Raw genomic sequence first — 7006 nt, 5'->3', positions numbered from 1 at the left:
GTGAAATGTGGGCTTGGTGGGTTCCAGGTGGGCATGGGCTCTGAGTGGGTTTATACATGCGTTTGTACAGGGATCCAGTTGGGCTTCCCAGTTGAGCCCACCTTAATCTTACATGGGTCTCACCAGGGTCTCGAATGCAGTGCAAAACCCAGATGAGGCCCATGTTTGGGGCCAGGTTCCATCACTGTCCCTCGTGGGTGTCCATATTTGGGGCCAATGTAGCACTTAAGGGCAAAACTTTCTGGTTTCTAGTTGGGCTACCCATACAGGCCCAACATGGACATGTTAGCTGGGCTAGGATCGTTACAGTGCACTATGTTTTTGGGTCCCAAAGTAGTGCACTATGTAGTGAATAGAGCACAGGGTCGGACACAGCTATAATTTTCATAGGCTCAAAAGTAATTGGACAGTTCACTGATAAGCAGTTTCATGGGCAGGCATGACTTCTTCCCTCATTGTTTAATGACAGGAGATAATAAAAAGTCTGGAGTTGATTCCAAAAGTTGAATTTCAATGTGTAAGCTGTTCTTGGGAACTCTGAATATGTGGTAGAAAGACAATGCGAGTGAAGGAAGACATTATTTGGTTGGAAAAAAAAAACGTAAGGAATGTCAGAATAAACAATTCTGTACCTTCTTAACAAGAAGGAATGTACTGGTGTGCTCAGCAACACCAAAATTCTCTCTTTAGTGAAGAAAAACTATCTAGTCAAGTGAAGAACACTCTTGCTGAGGTAGGCAGATCATCATCAAGTCTACAGTTAAAGATGACTTAATGCACATAAACACAGAGTGTCCTTCTAGACATTGTTAGATGTAAAAATCTCCAAAAAAAAAAAAAAAGTTTAGCGTCCAGTTCTGGAACACAATTCTTTGGACAGATGAAACCCGAGATTAACGTTTACCAAAATAATGGTAAGATAATGGTATGGAGAAGGAATGGAAAAGCCTATGATCCAAAGCAATACCGCATCATCTGTCAAACATGGTGGAGGCACTGTTATGACATGGGCATGAATGGCTGCCAATGGAATTGTGTCAATGGGTGTTTATTGATGATGGGACTGCTGATAGCAGTAGCAGGATGGATTCTGGAGTGAATTGAGCTCAACATTTTTGCTCACATTCAGTCAAATGCTGCAAAACGAATAGGACAGTGTTTCATAGTACATATGGAAAGAGGCCCAAACAGGAGGAAAACAGGAAGGAGGAAACTCAGCATTTCGAGATATCCATGGGTTCCAAACATTGAACATTTCTCATTTTAAACCGCACACACATGCTAGAAAAAAGGAGGTGAAATGTGTTCTGGCACTGCATGTAGTAGTGGTGCCCATCTTTATCCCTGCTCTCCATTACACTATGCTGGAGGGCTTTGGCCTCAGCTCGAAGGAACCGTTCTCATTTTCTTTGCTATTACGAGCAAACTTCTTAACAAATAAGTCAGATTTCCATCAGTCATAAAATAAGGGAGTATACCCAGTATAAAAAGTCCAATCTCTTTCATTTTTGAACTCTCCCCCAATCTTTTTGAACACTCCTACAAAATTTAGAGTGTTTTAAGGCAAACCAAAGCGCATGTGTAAAGTCCTCCACTAGTCCACATTCCGTCCAGCATAGTGCTGGATAGATGTATTGCTGCGTGTAGTAGAACTAATAGAAGGGGTGTTTTCCAATCAAATTCCCTCCATGTTGGGCTATTAGTTAGTTTATGCCCTGCTTTCAATGTTTCCTCCCATTTTTCTTTTATTATTACAATGCTTGCTTCCAACTCCCTTTTTTCTTTGATCTCCCCATTATTATCATTGGATTCATGTTGTAATGCTTTGAACATTTTTTTATATAATCCCTTTTTCATCTGTTCATCTGTAGATGCTATTATTAGCTCCACCAGTTAGGATGGTGCTGAAAATATTCTCCTATTCCTTACATTTCTGGAGGTTATAGCTTTTAGTAGAGCTTTTAGTATAGATTTTAGTCATTTATAAAAGTCAATTTGATTACATGACTTCATGGTTTGTCAATTGAACAGCTGTGTAATATATTAACCCTTTATTTAACCATTTATTACATAGCGTGTCCATTATTGACCTTACCATCTATCATATTTCTATAAAACAATCATTATTTTACTTAAAATTGACACAGTCAAAAAGTAGCTCCGGTCACTTTCCTTTAGCTTACCGTAAGGTTTTGTCGTCTCCATGGCAATCAGACAGAAGCCGTGAAAACACCCACCCGCACCACTACATACGCAGCCAACCTATAAGCTGCGTCCTAATTGCATACTACACACTAATGAATAGTGTGAATGTTATGTTCACCGATCCACCATAACATTAACACCATTGACAAATTAAGTGAAAAACATTGCCTATCTTCATCTACAGCCATGGTGGGCTCCCGGACAGGAATTGCCCACCTCTGTACATAATGGGCAAGCATTAGGATCTGAGCCACTTTGACAAGAACCAGATTGTGACATCTAGATGAATGACTGGTCAGAACATCTCCAAACCATAAAGACAGGTCTTGTGGGGGTTTTCTGTTGTGCAGTGTCCAGTGCCTACCAAAAGTGGTCCAAGATGGAGACAACTGGCAACAAGGTCATGGGCACCTAAGGCTTGTTGATGTGATCCATGGAGGCCCCACCTCACAACTTGCAGGACTTAGAAAGGGAGAGCAAGCAAGCCTGGATGAAGCACACTAATAAATGAGCCTAAAAAACAGTGGAAAACACTCCCAGGACTTGACTCTCAGAGCTGAGGCTTTATTCTCTAAATCGGTGTGATTTGAGCCTCAGTTAGCAGGACGTTCCTGTCTACACACCAATGTCCATGGACCACTGGTTCTTTGGTCATTTGGATGGATCGCTGTCGAGTGCACCTGCCTTTAACTTGAGCAGATGATCACTTGTTGGATTCCTGGTTCGGGCGTTTTCCCTAATGAACATGTTTCGCCACTTGGTCTGACTAAAGTGGGCGTGTTCCAACGGAAACAATGCTTTCACCACTTTTACAGTTTTTTTCCAATTTCCATTGAAACCAGAAAGAGAAGGTAACGGAGCTATGGAGCAGGTGAATGAGTGCGTATGCTGCTGAATGGCTGCAGTTTTTCGCAGATTGAAGATTGTGTTTATCCCAAGTAAGCAGATGACCTATAAAACACAGCTTTTGTATTCAGGATGAGCCTCTCTCAGAGCACGAGCAGGTTCCCTGGTGTGTTCAGCCCCCCTCCCCTCACACACACACGCACACACACTCACACAGGCATTGCCAAAGTGGTGCAGAGAGATGACTAGCACAGTTACACATGGGAGTAAAACAATACATGCCCTATCCCCTGCCCAGAGTCTCTGTCTCTGTCTCTCTATCTCTCTTTCCCTCTCTCTCGCTCTATCCCCCCCCCCCTCTCTCTCTCCCACACACACACACACAATCCTCTGGCTTTCTGCAGACACTAAGTGTGCTGCATCAGTGATGAGGTGTCTGTGTCTGGGAGCTGAGGAAAGGTCATCCCAAGGATACACTTATTCAGTGTGTGGCCTGTGGATGGAGACACACACATACATGTACATACACATACACGCAAAGACAATTTCTCTGTACACTGGAATATGTTGATCTCTCTCTCTCTCTCTCTCTCTCTCTCTCTCTTTTTCTCTCTCTCAGTCTCTCTCTCTCACACCCCCTCACTCATTTTCTTTCTCTCTTTCTCTCTCTCTCTCTTACTCATTCATTCTCTCGCTCACTTAGTCTTTTTCTCTCTCACACACCCTCTCGCTCATTTTCTTTCTCTCTCTCACTCTCTCTCTCACTCACTCGCTCACTCATTCTCATTCTCTCTCTCTCATTCACTCATTCTCTCTCTCTCTCAGTCTCTCTCTCTCACACCCTCTCGCTCATTTTTTTCTCTCTCTCACTCTCTCACTCACTCTCACTCACTCATTCTCATTTCTCTCTCTCTCTCTCTCTCTCTCTCTCTCTCTCACCTGCTCACTCATTCTCATTCTCTCTCATTCTCTTTCTTTCTCTCTCACATATTCACTTTCTCTCTCTATTGCTTTATCTCACTTTCTTTACCTGTCACTCATTCTTTTCCCTCTCTCCCTCTTACTCTCTCACTCGATATACTGTTGCTCTCATGCTCTGTTTCTCTCTCTCTCTATGTTTCTCTTATTTTAATTATTTTTCTTACTCTCACACTCATTATCTCGCTCTTTCTTTCTTGTTCCCTGAATCTAATTTCTCTCTGTCTGTCTGTCTCTCTCTCTCTCTCACTCTCACTCTCTCTCTCTCTCTCTCTCTCTCTCTCTCTCTTTCTCTGTTTTTTCTGCTGCTCTCTCCCTAGCTGTTTTTCTTCCTTCTCTCTCTCTCTCTCTCTCTCTCTCTCTCAATAGTTTAATTATTGCTCTTTGCCGTGATGCTCGGGGCAGTATTACTCATGCACATGTATGTACGTGACTAACTAGGCCAGTATTTCCATCTTGGACAGCTTGATGAATGAGAGATTTCACTGTGTATCGTCGGATAAAGGCGAGACCTAATTTAACGGACCACTTTTCCTGCTTTTCCTCCCTACCAAAACATCACCGCCCCTCGTTTCCTCCCCTTTTCCCCCACTTTCTCCCCCCCCCCAGAGATCTGGGTTTTTTTTTCTACCTCTGTTTTCTTGTTGTCCTCTTGGCCTACTTCCATAAATCACTCATTCGCCGTCTTCACCTCCCCCGTGCTCGCGTCGATACGCAAAACTTTCTTCTGCAGCTTTCTTGAAATAAATAAAATAAATAAAGGAGTGAGTAACGGATGCGCAGTACGGAAGAGGCGGAGAGGTGGGCTGACTGGCTGACTGGCTGGGTAAATGGATGGGGTTGGGGCCTATACATCACCCCCTGTATCATCAGCAGCAGAGCTGAGCAGAATTAAGGCCAAGTCCTGAATGTCAGGATTTGCATTTTGTCGCCAGCAAGCTGAGTCGATGAGGCACCGGAGAGGCAGAGAGAGGGAGAGAGCGGGAGAGAGAGAGAGAGGGTGTGAAACACATTAGTGTTTCTTAAAGGTGTAATGAGGGCAGGAAGAGTCTTTAGCCTGCGTTAAGTGTGGCTCAATGCACTGTCTGTGAACCTGCCTCAGTCTGGAGTGGGATAAAAACGGCTGATGTGGAAGAACTTGCTGTCTTACCAAAACCGCACAGTGGAGGAAAGCATTAACGGAATAATGACATGACGGGCATATTTTTGTGCATTAACCCGGAGGATGAAACCACCACCCAGCACACAGAGGATCAGGGTTTAGACAGGAATACAGGCAAGAGCAAGACTCGTCATGAAAGGGAGTGTTCAGATGATACATTTTTAGAAGTGAGCTTGACATGGAGGAGCACCGACTTTTTTGGGGAAGGGTGTTGGTTTTTGATTGACAAGTAGATAAAAATGAAACACTGATTTGAAAGAATGCAGAAGACTGAGCCAATCAAATAAGACCAATTTAAATATCTTAACACAACTAATAGAACAAGTGCTTCCTCCAAATTCAACACAAAATACCACTTTTACCACTTCTTTGCAGTCTCAGAATTATTTAACCCCTTCATGACAAGCAGCTTTAGCACTTAGTAGGGCGCCTTGCTGCAAATGTGAATGTTAAGCATTGCCAGACACCAGCTTCTGGCAGTGTTCCCTAGTAATCTTAGCCCATTCCTCATGAGCAGTGGCTTCCAGTTTACTAAAATTCTTGAGTTGCATTTCCGCAGATGCCTTCTTTAAATCCCGTCAAAGATTTTTCGTTTGGGGTTCGAGTCACTGAGGCAACTGTGACGGCCACTCCAGAATCTTCCAGGACTTCTTCTGCAACCAGGCCTTTAGAGGGCTTTGAGGTATACTTGGGATCACTGTCCTTTTGCAAGGCCCAGAGGTGCCAAGCTTCAGCTTTCTCACAGAAGGCATGATGTCTTCTTCTGGGATTTCCTGATACGTGACCTCCACATGCTGCAGGTGTGTGTGTCATAGAGCCACTGCCATACTTTACTGTAAGCCATACTTCACTTTTTGCATATACTTCATTCCTCTATCTCCAGACATACCACTGATCCACAGGTCTGAAAAGTATATTATTTATATTATTTATTTATTATTCTTATATAAATAAGAATTATTTGCGCATTATGGGTTGATTTTTAGGCTGTTAGCCTCATAGCTCCAGTGGCTGACTTCAGACACCAAACAAATACATTTGAGGTCAGGAATATAAAACTGTGTATATTAACTTATGTATTCAATCTATTCCTTTAAATAGCCAAGGTTACTGGTAATTGGTAGGACGGAGACCAGGTTGTTTGAGTGTATTAGGAACAGCACTTTGGAGAAAAACACCATTTCTGCTGACTCTACACTGCTGTACACTAATTCTGTGGGCTGCATCTTAAAATGTTCCCACTGGACACATAACCTGTTCTTATAAGGTGTCCTTTACAAGCCAGTAAACAATCTATCCATCAGCAAAATGATATAAAATGATAGGTCACTTCCATTCATCAAATGCCCATCTCATCTGCATTACTGCAGCCTGCCAGTCCCCCACCTGATTTTTACTCTAATTAGTCTCTCTGGCAGAGCACTGTGTTCTTCTAAACATGACACAGCACAGCCTGAACATCTGTCCAAGGTGGCGAATGGGGCCAAGCAACCATGTAGACAGTTCCACACCCTGTCCACTTGAGAGGAAAGACAGACGGAGAGCAAAGACCTGCCAAATAAAAAAAAACCTGTGGATTAGTGGTTTAACAGTACATGCAATCACAATACATGCTCCTCTGGTCAAATAATGATTAATCATTTTTGTGATTTCCAAAATTCATCATGTCTGACATTAGGCATGGTGCCAATAGGTTCACATTGATCTGCTCCAGAGAGTCCTATTCTATTGGTTTCCCAGCAAAATCCATGAATGTCTGGACAAAGGGTTTCTCTGCAGAACCCGTGAATGCCTGGACAAAGGGGTTCCTAGCAG

This window comes from Salminus brasiliensis, chromosome 23 (genome assembly GCF_030463535.1).
Source record: "Salminus brasiliensis chromosome 23, fSalBra1.hap2, whole genome shotgun sequence".
Lineage (NCBI taxonomy): Eukaryota > Metazoa > Chordata > Actinopteri > Characiformes > Bryconidae > Salminus > Salminus brasiliensis.
This window is presented reverse-complemented; position numbering follows the sequence as displayed.